General features: G+C 44.1%; 1 long non-coding RNA gene across 1 annotated transcript; it reads right to left on the bottom strand.

Annotated features, from left to right (window-relative positions):
* Nucleotides 1-3551: 3551 nt before the first annotated feature.
* LOC132452897 (uncharacterized) lies at nt 3552-11815 on the bottom strand. The gene is made up of 2 exons (XR_009524537.1): nt 11598-11815; nt 3552-4166 (listed from the first exon to the last, which is right to left on the bottom strand). It is a non-coding gene; the product is annotated as an uncharacterized LOC132452897 (long non-coding RNA).
* Nucleotides 11816-13163: the final 1348 nt, after the last annotated feature.

Below are 13163 nucleotides of genomic sequence, written 5' to 3'. Positions count from 1 at the left end.
ATCATAATTTAATTTATTTGAAGAACCTTAATGCATACGTGAGAACACACATGCTGCTGGTCAGCACAAATATGATCACAAAACACCTTGCTCTAATGACTATATATTTTTTAATGTTAATGCAGAACAATATATATATTGTTAACTCCCCCCTCCCTACCAGTGCAAAGCCCATTACGTTACCATTGCAACCTCACCCCTAAACTACCCACACCCTGTTGTGTCATTAACCTGCCAATCACAGTTAAGGAGTGGTTGGGGATCCAATCAATCACACTGATTGGGAGTGTCAGGAAGTAGCTTCTATAAGCAGGGAGTGGTTGCACCTGTTGCTAGCATCATTAAATGACTCCGCATGTTTTGCCTGAATGATAATTAGGGTGAAATCCTTGCTTATCTGCCTTCTTAAGCTCGCTGACTTGATAGGACCCAAGGTCCTTTCCGAACAATCACAAGCGATTGTTTCGTTGCGATTTTTTCCCACATCTATTAAATAATTGCAAATCATGGAGCTATTTTGTCATTGTTACCATAGTCACTGTAATTTACATGTTGTAGGAAATGGTGGAGGTAACATTAGGCCTCTCAACACAAAGTCCTCTTACTACCTCCATAGTGGTTAACTACAAGCCAGTGTTAACGTGCACGGGCACGTGAATACAGATTGTCTTTGATTGCGTGACCTGCAGCTATATAGCAACAGTTTTGTTTTGGTTGCCAACATTCTCAGAAAGAGCGAAAGCCTACTTTTAGTTATGGAACAAGGAAACGACCTCAAAGACAAACGTTGTGTTCTGGAAATGACATCTATCTTAGGTAAATAGTTAGCATACTTGTATACTTTTCACTGAACTGTGTTCCTCGGGTGAGAGGTGGTGAGGTGTACCTGGGTATTGGTTAAAAGAGGCTAGATTGTGCTCATAATAAGTCCACCTTTTTCACACGTAATCCAAATTGTTTGAGAGAGAGTTTCTCTCCAGCTACAAATGTGTTACCAGATGGAGCACATAGAGGAAGCCGCAAGCCATCTCCTCCATCACAGCGACTCATTGGCAGCCCCTCCTCCTGACCACAGAAAGAGCTGTCTTCCATAGCTGTCAATAAAGCCTGATATGCCTTAAAGACACGTATCAATATTTAACCAGCCTCTCCCATTGACTCAGCAATTACCACCTAATTGATTTGAGATTGATTATCATCAGCAGCTTAATGGCAGTATCGTTCAGTGGCGAGTGCTGATAAAAATCCTTTTTGCAAAATGTAATTATCTTGTTCCTAGCTGCGGTGTGTTTGGTATGTGTGTATGAGTGTGTGGCTGGTAGCTGGTGGGTGAGCGACGTTTCAGAACCTGAATTCCCTGCACTGCTTAAACAGACAGACAACTTCAGCCACCCACCAGCTCCAGACAACGTCAAAAAACAATGGCAGCATCACAGCGATCTGGTCGTGATCCAAAGATCACTGTCACTGCCAAATATCCTGCCAACATCTTATATTCCTTTCATCCCTTAACAGAAGGCCACCCCCCATAATTAATACCACAGGTTAATGTTATGTTATGTGAATCCAACATGTTTCTTTGTTTTTGTTGGTGTTGCATATCTCTTATGTCTCTGTGTACGTCTGTGTTCTTGGTGTGCGTGCAAAACAGGATGCGATGCTCAAAGCAAAAGGCCATCTTTCAAGAGCGCAGTCCGGCTGCATTGCAGGTGGCTCTACCACAGCTTTGGATGCATCTCTGATGCTCCTTCCACGACACAACTTTTCTGGAAACAAAAATCACTGCTCCAATGTATAATGTCAGCACAAAGGTTTTACACACAGTATACTAAGTGTTTGAGTACTTAGCCTAAGATGGGTTAACCAACCATATTATTAGAATGCAGACTGTCGTCAAATATAGATGTAGAAAAATGGTGGTTCTGCTTGTATCTGATAACCATAAGGACACAACTGCTCTGCAGCCTCTTCTTGGAGATGCAGGGGCTCAATGTATCGATAGATAAAGCCATTTGTTGTCATTGAAGATATTCTAAGGCAGTGCTCTGGGCGGTTCAAATCCTGATACACCCACCACACAGTAACCTTTTAGGGTTTAGCTCATAATTGAAAATGTGACATTGTCAGCTACAATGTTCCCTTTTCAAATCTACCTTTTAAAAGTAAAACCCATACAATCAAAAAGAAAAACTGGGGTGTGCCTTTAATTGGATTGTTGGGTTAATTTGGTCAGTCTAATCAAGCATGCAGCAGGCCTAAACATGAATACTAGAATGGGGGATAGCGGTTGAAGGCCAGAAAATGTTAGAAAATGAATAGATGAAGTATTTAACATTTACCCAAATGCATTTTGGAGCATGAGGTTAAGCGCTAAGCAAGTGCTGTTCAACCCTCCACCATTAGGAGGACAGTTGCATTGGCACACAGCTCATTAGCTTACTCAAATACCTCCAGGCGTAATCTGTTTCCTAAGTGGGCATGATTTCATGATTGTTTAATTATGAGCACTAGGTAACGCTTTCTTCATTTTCTTAGTCTTTATGCTTAATATTATGTTCTTGTGATTAAATATGAAATCTCTGAAGAGCTTTTCAGAGAAAGGCATTTGTCTTAGTTTGGAGTACCAACTAACGCAACAGTGCTCTGATGTTTGGGTGGCATGTATATATGCATCCCCTTGTGTGTCATGTGTAAAATAATCTTCCTAGAAATTCATTTTGACAAAGGCCAAAGAGAAATATACTTGGCTTTTACAGCCCAGCCTCATTTTATGAGAAAAAGAAGGTTCTCCACTCTTGTCTCATTTTTTGTACATAACCTTTTCTGGTTAACCCGTCTGCTTACACTGATTTGATTTGGTCCATTTGCCTTCATGCTGTTTCCTCCGAACCCCCTCTTATGCCGCTGTCCTTCACTTATCCATTTTTGAAAAGTCATTTGTGGCCGAATGTCCCATCTCTGAAGCGGCGCCCTCTGGGGCGGCTGGCGTTATTCTAAGGGGTCATGTCCATCTAACAGGGCCATGAATACAGAAGCACCCAGAGGCAGGCAGGGAAGCCTTAGCTGTTTTACTGCAGAAAAGCGGGGTGAACAAAAATGGCATTTACCTTTTGGACTTGGACTTGAGATGGCAACCTATTGAGAAAGATCAGATGTCCACATATCACAGATCACCGTCTACATATCACATGATAAAATATTCATTGCATTTTGCAAGTGCATGGGGGTTTTCTGTGCCTAATGTCAATTGAAGCTCCTTAATCAATATATATATATATGGACAATAGAGGAATACATGAACACATTTAATTAAAATGTTGATTTGATTATATAAAATGACCAAAACACACTTTATTATCCTTTCTTTCATCTTTTTTAAAAAAAATTACAGCCAATGGCGCCTCATTTGGAATGCTGTGCCAAAGGAGTGTAGTGCTCATTAAGCCATGATATAAGGCACAATTGTATAACGACTAAAGATCCTGTTGTGTCTGCTAAGCACTAACAAAACGATTGAGCTATAAGCAGAAAAGAAAGAGAGGGAGAGGGGGAGAGAGAGAGAGAGAGAGAGAGAGAGAGAGAGAGAGAGAGAGAGAGAGAGAGAGAGAGAGAGAGAGAGAGAGAGAGAGAGAGAGAGAGAGAGAGAGAGAGAGAGAGAGACTCTCAGTTTGCAGACAGCTTCCTGATGCAGCCTGGCTGGTGAGCAGCAGTAGCTGTCTTGCTCTATGTACCTCATCTATCACTGCCTATTTCTCCAAGACAACCCCAACCACCACACCCCCAAACGTACACACACAGACCAAAGCAGAAAGGGAATTCAATCTTTCCTTGCCTCACGGTCATCTGCAGAAATGCATTCCCCCCCCCCCCCCACCTAAAACCTGCCAATAATGGTCCGCTGGGGCGGGGGAGAATCATGGCCAGTCTGGCTCCCCTCCTGTCTTCTGATTCCAATCTGTAAAAGTCACACAGGTAGATTAGGGAGCCCGGGCTTGAGATGGTGAGGAGTGGAGGGAGGTGCTGGGGTTACACGGCTTACATGACCCCGTATCGATGAAGGTATTCATGTGCCGAGCAAGGTTCGCTGAGCGGGGTGAGGTCACCCCCTCCCTGGCTCCTGTGGGACACCCAGCTCCTCCCCGCCCACGCCCGCGTGTGTTTCGGTCCTGATGTACACACACAAAAAAAAAAAAGGAAAAGCGCTAATTAAAAAATATATCGTTAATGGTTTAGCTAGCTCGGGTGGTGCGGCTGACCCAGGCCCTGGTGGGGTTCTGAGAAAAGCTCTGGTCGCAATGACTAAACACATCACAGGAAGGGATGGCAGCAGGTTGAAGAGCATCCTCCCATTTCTAGGGCAGGTACACGCGAGGATCAGCGCCTTATGTCTGACCCCTGTCCAATTAATCTCAGCCACTTTCAAGGAATCACACACAGAGCCCTTCTGACGTCCTGACTGCCTCTCTTCCCTCCCTCCGCACCAAAATTCCCCGGCTACATTGTCCCTCGTTCATTTGCATAATCTCTGTGACACACCGAATAATAATTTCTCTGCGATTTGCATATCTATGCCTGGAATTTAGGACACATACACACACCCCATGTTAGATCCAGTCCTGTTCTCTAGGAAGTCTACTGTGTGGAAGGTAAGACGGTTTCTTCCACAGAGAGTGAAGCGTGCACACAGAACTATTGTGTTGCAAAGCAACAGATAGACAGACTCACGCTCGGGAATGAGGACCTGTGTTTGCATGTGTGTGTGTTTGTGTGCATGCATGCGTGTGTCTGTGTGTGCGTGTGTGTGTCTGTGTGTGCGTGTGTTTGTGTGTGCGTCTGTGTGCACCTGCGTGCGTGCATGTGTGTATGTGTGTGTGTGTGTGTGTGTGTGTGTGTATGTGTGTGTTTGTAAGGAGACAAGTCTCTCCCTCCTAACTCTCCCAGAGATCCTTTCTGGAAAGCCCTTTTACTCCCCACCAAACAGAGCAGGGCTGGGAAAACACAGACCCGGCCACCCTGGCACTTCCTGTTAGCAAACAGTAGTTTAAGAAGAGCCAACTCCCCCACCCCACTCACCACACAAATAACCAAGACTGGGCAGTAGTTAAGCCATTGCTTTTGGACAACGAGTCCAGGCAAAGAGACTTTGTATTCACATCAACAGTGCCCCCCAGTGGCAGCCCGGAACAGACTCCGGGATGGCCGTTCAGTCCGTCTATCAGTGGTTTCTGCTTCAACGTTGAATCGCTCAAGGTCAAATGCGCAATGAGATGCGCAATGAGATGGCAAGAAACAAACACATGTCAACAGAATAACTTTGCTTATGTAGACAATAAAGTGGGACTCTGTTTATTTACAGAAACATCCAGAAGCTATGGCGCCTACCACCCGGTATATCGAGCGTGTCTTAAATTAAAATGTGCCTCCAGTCATTGCAGGAGGTGTCAATAAGCCGGTGCCATCAATGAACACCCACTACCACGTAAAGCCTGTTGGAGACATGCTGAGCAGCTGATGCAGAAGCAGGACTCCCTGGAGAGAGATGGACAGAGGAACAGGGAGCACTCATTGATTTACCACTTTCCCCAGCAGCTCAGGATTTCTACAGCAAGTAGGTCGAAACAACATTAAACTGGTCAGATGCGTTCAGGCAGGCTGCACTTGGTTGGGTGGAGGCAGGGGTACACAACTACCACCACGACCACTACTACTACCAAAATGTCTGCAGTGTCCTCTGGGGGGTATTGTTCAGGGAGTGTTGTATTAATTTGGTTTACAATCCCATCATCCCTTTTGTTCTACCATTATATTTAACTATTTTAAGAAGTAAAAGAAAGAAAGAAAAGATCCAACGTCTGGATTTCCGGTTTTCATCAAAGCTTTAGAATGATGTACAACATGGAGCCACGTTGCTCCAGGACTCCAGCACACAGCTACACCTGCTTTCCTCACTGCTGGAGAGTTTATAGGATGTGGACCCCGATATCATGGGATGTGGTTGGGCCGAGAGGAAGGGGGAGGGGGTCGGCAGTCCCTGTGCTGCGGGATGAACGAGTGCCATGGTAAATAAACATAGACATTTCTCTTGCAACTGGGCTTTGTTGGTGGTCATGCCCCTGCCGTAGGTTTACAAATAAGACTAAAATCATCACACTGATAATCATTTATTATAGGTCAAAAGAAACCAGTGAGAAGGCTTTTCTGCGCCTATTCTGGCTTCCTAAAAGTTTGAATTGTGTCACTCATTGAGAGTGGGCGGGGCTGGGTTATGGTGCACGCTGTTCGGTCTAAAGAGGCATTGTTGTGTGACGCTCCTCTGGGGCCCACACAGGTGTCACAGGCTGCACAGACGGTTGTCAGCGGCAACCGTCACTGTCAGGTGGTTTCAGACAAAAGAAATTCTCTCTCTCTCCCTCTAGGGATGGAAGAGATAGGGGCGGGAAGTCTGCTGAACGTGTATGTGTGTATGTGGGTGTGTATGTGTAGGTGTGTGTAGGTGTGTGTGTGTGTGTGTGTGTGTGTGTGTGTGTGTGTGTGTGTGTGTGTGTGTGTGTGTGTGTGTGTGTGTGTGTGTGTGTGTGTGTGTGTGTGTGTGTGTGCGTGTGTGCATGTGTGTGCGTGTGCGTGTGTGTATGTGTGTGGTTGAGGACGGGTAGAGTAGAGCGACAGAGAGGGAAAGCGACAGATAAAGGAGGAGGGTTCTGATGTGTCCACCCCTGTCAACCCCCTGACAAGAGGCTTCACTCTGCGCTTCCACCATTTTACTTTGGGGTGGGGGGATTCTTGACGGCTATATTATTTGCCTTGACAAGCAGGGTCCGAGTTAAGAGGAGGCGCCAGAATGTGGGGAATCAAAAATAAAACCTCTTGACTGAACGCTGACAATTGTAACAGGGACAGGGAGACGGATTGACACTGACTGTTCAGTTGTGGAAGAGCTGAGATCACTTAACATTCCTCAATATTCTCAGGGAAAAAGTTAAAGTATCCAGGCCTATTATAGGAAGTGAGCAAGCCAGGGCTTTATACATCATAAACGGACAGCTTGAATTTGATAGGAGGATGATTCATAAGTTGAAAATAATTGTAACATAATGCCTTCACACTGCCTTCACACACTGACAAATGCACTTTAATCAATTTATTGTTAGTTTTTACTACATATTGTATGAGTGATGACGAAATATTATATACTGTATAATATGGAAAATATAATCTGTAAAAGACTCAGCAACTGACTCTGAGGCAACTGCTCCAGAGTCACGTGAACAATCCAGGTTTGGTGATTAAAATTGTATGGTTTATATTTGTACGTTTTCCCAAATATTTTACAACAAAGGAATTGACCTTTTCTTACCCCAAATGATGAAGGCAATAATGTTTCCAGAATTTTGAAGCATGCATTAATTGCTGAAAATGTAGCCCTGCTAAAGTTGTGAAAAAATTATTGATTTCTTTCAACCTCTTGATCTACACATGACCATGGGATCCACATTACGTATATCTTTCTCAAATTAGCAGCTCGGCTCCTACTGCGCTTCTCAGCGACTTTTAATCACACACACACACACACACACACACACACACACACACACACACACACACACACACACACACACACACACACACACACACGTCTATGCACAGAGGGGTTGGTGGGTGAGGAGGGCGGGGGACCCCTCCTCTGATGCTATCTGTTGGAGTGAGCCCTTCGCCTTTGTTTCTGCCAATCACCACTTAAGCTTAAAACACTGAAGCCAAATAGTTTCATGCATGCTTCAGAAGGCTCCTTCTTTAGAACAGACACTCCAGCATTTAGCGTGTGGATGTGTGGATGTGTCAATATGTGATCCCTTTTCTAGATTGCCTCTTTCTTACAAACACATTCCTCCCAGCCACACAAACACACATCTTTGAGGGAGTCACTCACTCTTTTTTTTTTTCTGTGCCTCGACATAGCACAGTACTTTGCCGCAGTGAGTTATCTCAGTTATCTTGGGGCAAGGTTATCTACACTCAAATGCTCAAACCCAGATACGACACTGATAGGAACTCTGTACGCACTTCTCTTCCATAAAATGTTGTGCCACTTGTAAAGGACGCCAGTGATCCTTATGCTGTCTAATGTATTTCTGCTATCATTCCCTTGGTTGTAAGATTCAATAATAGAAAAGAATATCTATAACTAGGGAATGAAATGCTCAAATGACAGCCCATGGAACAAAAGTTGTCAAAGGGAATGACAAGAGCTTCATCGCTCTGCTGAGGTCTCCTGAGAAGTGCCGTTTGAGACAGATGGTATTGATTTGAGCTCCGCTCTCCAACTCCAATCCAACTACGAATTTCCGATGACAAAGAAAAAATCTCAAATTTTGCCAATATTTTTGAATGATTTATAATCAAACTTTGACGTAAAAAGCGATTTTGCAATTAATCAACTAAACCTGCCTTGGCCTTTGAGAAAACAAACGATATGCAACGTGCCCGGAAGCTGTTCTTTAAAGGAGGTTTATTTAGTAGGCCTAAGTGTGTCTATTGAAATCGTAAGGCTTTACCCAAGCTTTTCTGGGGCTCTAAGCAGTATTTGAGTGGGGGCCCTCAACCGCAACGGCTGGGGCCTGTTTTCTTGATCATACACACACCTCATGTACATTTAACCCATTATAAATTGTATTAGTTGTATTTGCAGCTGTGGCTCTACCAATGTCAGCTTGATGTGTTTTTACCCTTCTATGTTTTAAATGTGAACAGGTAGTAAACTCAAGAGCGATCTGGTGTTAATTTGTACTTTAATTTTTGCAAAAAAACAAAAGCAATAATAAAACACAACAGCAAATCGGCTTAATATTGTAAAATATTGCGCTTTGGGGTGAGAGTTTTAGGAAAGGGAAGGAGAAAGAGGGGGGCGTGTTATCTCCATGGTTACGACCCACGCCAACTTTATGATAGGGTTTTAGTACCGTCTTTGTGTGAAACTGTTGTGAGCGTTATAATAAGTGATGCTGTGTATGAAATCTGCTATACAACGTAGCGTTTTTTCTTACTAGGCGTCCAGGAAGTCTAACCCTCGGACGAGGGTACCTTTTCCGGTTTGAGTCGCTCTAATGCTGTTTTGTTTTCTCATTTGCTGTTGTGTTTTTCTGATTTGCTGTTGTGTTTTCTGATTTGCTGTTGTGTTTTCTGATTTGCTGTTGTGTTTTCTGATTTGCTGTTCTGTTTGCACTCCAGGGCCACCGTATCAGTGGCATAGTGAACGTTGTGTACTGAAAGTAACAACATAAACCAGCAGACAATACATTGACTGTGACCATTTGGTGGCATGGATGCACAGTGGCTAGCCCTACCTCACAGCAAGAAGGTACTGGGTTTGATCCCCGGGCGGGGCCCTTCAGGGTGCCCACACTTTGCTCACACGGGGTTCCTCTGAGGGCTCAGTTTTCCTCCCACATCACAAAAACACCAGAATGAGCACTCATGCACTGCGCACAACCAAGGCCAGGACACTACACCTGGAGCTCATTCCCAGGCCTGTGAGTTAGGCAACCTGCTGCCCGTATCTCCCAGTTTAGGATTGGTAAATGCAGAGAGGGAATTTCCTCATAGGGATTAATAAAATAAACAAGTTAACTACATGAATTACTTTTTGTGAAAAGAATATGTAATGTGCAAAGTATAGAAGAACAATTATCACAAATTCTTATCAAATAACTAAGATAAGCAGATACATGCCGTGGTCAAGTTTTGAGTTACATACCTTTATTATGAATTGACTTTATTGCTGCTCCATAGAAGCATTGCGTCAATGTTCATCTGACATTGACTGATGTTGTTGACTGTTAACTGAAGTGCAGATAAGGTCTGTTACATTCAGCATCATAATCAATGGCTCCCATTGAAATAATATATCACAAAATAAAAACGTTTCAAGTGCTCAAGTGGGTCCTTTCAAGCGCTGTCGGGGCCGACTGGTTGCCAGGAGGGTCTTAACCAGGCGCTTGGTTCGCTTTTAAGTCGGGCCAGTCTTGGGTTTACACAAATGTTGAACCTGTACGGATTCCCTTATCGGAGGGGTCCATACCCTCCAATAACAGCACAGCCATGCTAACTACTTAATAACACTGATTTGCTTAAGCTGAACAGCCAATCAGACTGATTTCGCTTACCAACGCCATCCATCCCAAATTCAACATGCTTAAACGGCCGAAAAAGGCCTTCTCCGGCCTCCCCTTGCAGTATTAGCAAATAAATACTATTAAGAAGCATTAGCACTAAATAAACTCAGATACAGGCACACCAGATAGTCAAAGTGAATAGGGAGCAGATAGGGGAGCACTGGCTGACTCGTCCAAAGATGGCAGAATTAAAGAGCCTTATGGTGGAGCCGGGGGACGACCGGGCGGCTTGGGGAGGAATCATGTAAACGCCGAGCAAAGCGCTCAGGATGCGGTTCATGGGCACTGAGGGATGGGCCTCTTTCGTGCCCTTCGGAAGAAAATTAAAAAGACATCGCCAACAGCCGCTTACAAGTACCTCAGGTGCTTTGAGAAGGCTGGAAAACAAGAAGCCATAATCCTTAGCGGCAACCAGAAGGGGCTTCTCTCAGCAAGGTCACTGGATCCACCATCTCCCACCCCCTTCCCCCACTGTAATTATTCTTGATACAAGGATTAATATATAATTCAAGGTGTGAGTCTTTTGTTATTAACTTTGCGACGGCAGGGGAAACCTTTTTGGATTATTTCAATTCCGAGTGATTACTTTGTGGCCCGGACCTGATTGCTCAGCGCGCGGCGGGTTTACTCTCGCCATTGATTTCCCAGCCAATATTGAAGGGAGAGAGAGAGCTCCCGTGATACGCCGTCCTGTGCTCTTCCCTTCTCCTCTCGGTGGAAATCTTATTAGAGATGGAGAACGCAGCTCTTCTTCCCCGCTGCAATCCTGAGAAGAGTGCAAGGTTAACGGAGGAGAAAAGTTCTGCTAGGCCTCAAGTACGGGTCCGGTCACACCCCACACAGTTACGGCCGTTACATTTTTATTTAATTGAAAATGCATTTTGTTTGGCTACAGTGTTGCGCGATGTGCCTACTTGAAAGCTAAAGTGATCAGTCAAAAGGAATGACTGGTCAAGAAAAATATAAATATATATATTTATGAAAGATCTGTGTCTAATAGAGATTGGTTAAAATGTTGTTTTAAACTTTTCAGCACAAGCACCCAAGAAAAACTCTGGTTTTGTAGTATAATGATCCCATATGTGATTTGAAGGTGTATGACATCTTCATCATTTGATAATGAAATTCTGGACCACACTGGTCCATTGAAAAGTATGACCCATGGGCCTTTAAATAGACCTTGCAGTGAAACGCAGTATACCTATTTCATGAGTCAAGTAAACATTTTCACTATAATTTGCTAAAAAAGGTTCTGAAGTAGGACATTCATAAAGGATGTATTTTGCAATTGGATTATATTCACAGGGAAATAAAACGAAAAAAAACACACACAAACAAACGGGCCCACAAAGTGCTGAGTCAGGTCCCCGTTGGTTGCTAGCTAATGATACCAGCGCCTTCTGGATAGATCGTCAGTCTGCATCTTACCTCGGAGGCGAAGGCCAGCCCGGCCATATTAAAAGCTTAGCGCTGGTCGCCACTGCTCCGTTTGGCATGCGACTCCATCTCTGTGCGTTCATCATGGCGGACTCCCCCCCCCGGGGGCAGGCTTCCTGGCTCCGCTTATCACCGGCCTACACCTCCCGGCCCTGAGAAATCAACAGTCAGGATTTATAGATTTTCCTCGGATTGGCTCGCCCCGTTTGTACCCGCCATAAATACGTATACAGCCTGGCTAATGCCACTGTGGGGAATAAACAAGGTTACAGCAGACAAGATGAGGCCCAGATTTAGTTTGCCGACTCGCACAGGGCGGTGGTCGGGGAGGGGGATGTGGGCCCAGTGAGAGGAAGGAATGGTGATGGGTATAAAGGGAGGAGTTTCCCTGATAACTTTACTTCAGTGGTGGGATGTGTGTTTATGTTTGGCTTCTTGAGGATATGCCAAAGCCTTTAGTCTCCAATTTGGTCATCCGGTTCTGATCATGCCTCTTAGAGGTAAAGGTACCTCAGAGTCATGTTCAGAGTCCACTGGCTCAAGATAATGTGTCTCGTTGCGGCTCTACCAAGCCAGCTCAAGAAGGCCTTTCGATGGACCCATTTAATGAACAGGGGACCAAACGATGATGGGAACTGATGACCTCGTAACGCATTCATCAAAGAAATTATGGATAAATTATTCAAGCGCATTAGTTTTAAAATGCTTCTCATTTGGACAAGTTTATGAAACTTGCAGGGTGCAACACCATGAAAGATTTATTTTAAAGCCATCACCATCTTCATAATGAATGACAATACCTTAACAATTGTCACCTTTGGTCTTTTAACAACTTACACTGGGCACCAAACGTCACCTCAAATTAACCTAGCTCTGACGCTTACTGCGTATTTGCAGGCTAGCCATCGTTTTGAAATAATTTGATCAACGGCATAAATCTTTGACAGTATGAGGTCAGGGCACACTAGGTCCCACTGGATGAAAAAATATTTCAATTCCATTGCTATTTAAAATATCAGGTTATAAAGAATAATGGCTATCTGCAATGATAATAGTGTAGTTGTTGAAAACCACATTGACACTTGACTCCACTGACTGAGAAAGATTATTTAAACATGGAGGATATTTATGTGCGAGGCCTTTTTCCCAGCCAGGGAACTCCAGGGTACTGCGAACATAAGGGTAGGACTACTGCAAGAAAAGGAGCCAACACATACTTTACATTGCAGGGTAGGAATGAGAAAGTACTAATTTTCGTAACAATAGAGCAGCATGACTCAAGGTTTCAGAGTATAATTTTCCTTCATGGCATAGCCAATGAGTGGATCAATATTGTTTATGGTACAATACACCCTGCCTTGTCTCAGATCTAGCAGTCCTGCTATGCAGAACTTCTGGGGGGAGGATAGAGCCTGTGCCAGAAGTCAAATGCGGAAAGGGGAGGAGTTACACCCTATGTCCTGTTTCGTTACATATATATTAATATGTGAATATTACGGTGGCCATTCTAAATGTTTAATTTGAAACCTTTACAGACACATTTTCGAAGAATGACGG

Source organism: Gadus macrocephalus, chromosome 23, assembly GCF_031168955.1.
Source record: "Gadus macrocephalus chromosome 23, ASM3116895v1".
In the NCBI taxonomy this organism is placed as follows: domain Eukaryota; kingdom Metazoa; phylum Chordata; class Actinopteri; order Gadiformes; family Gadidae; genus Gadus; species Gadus macrocephalus.
The sequence above is the reverse complement of the archived record's forward strand: the minus strand, read 5'-3'. Positions and strand labels throughout refer to the sequence as shown.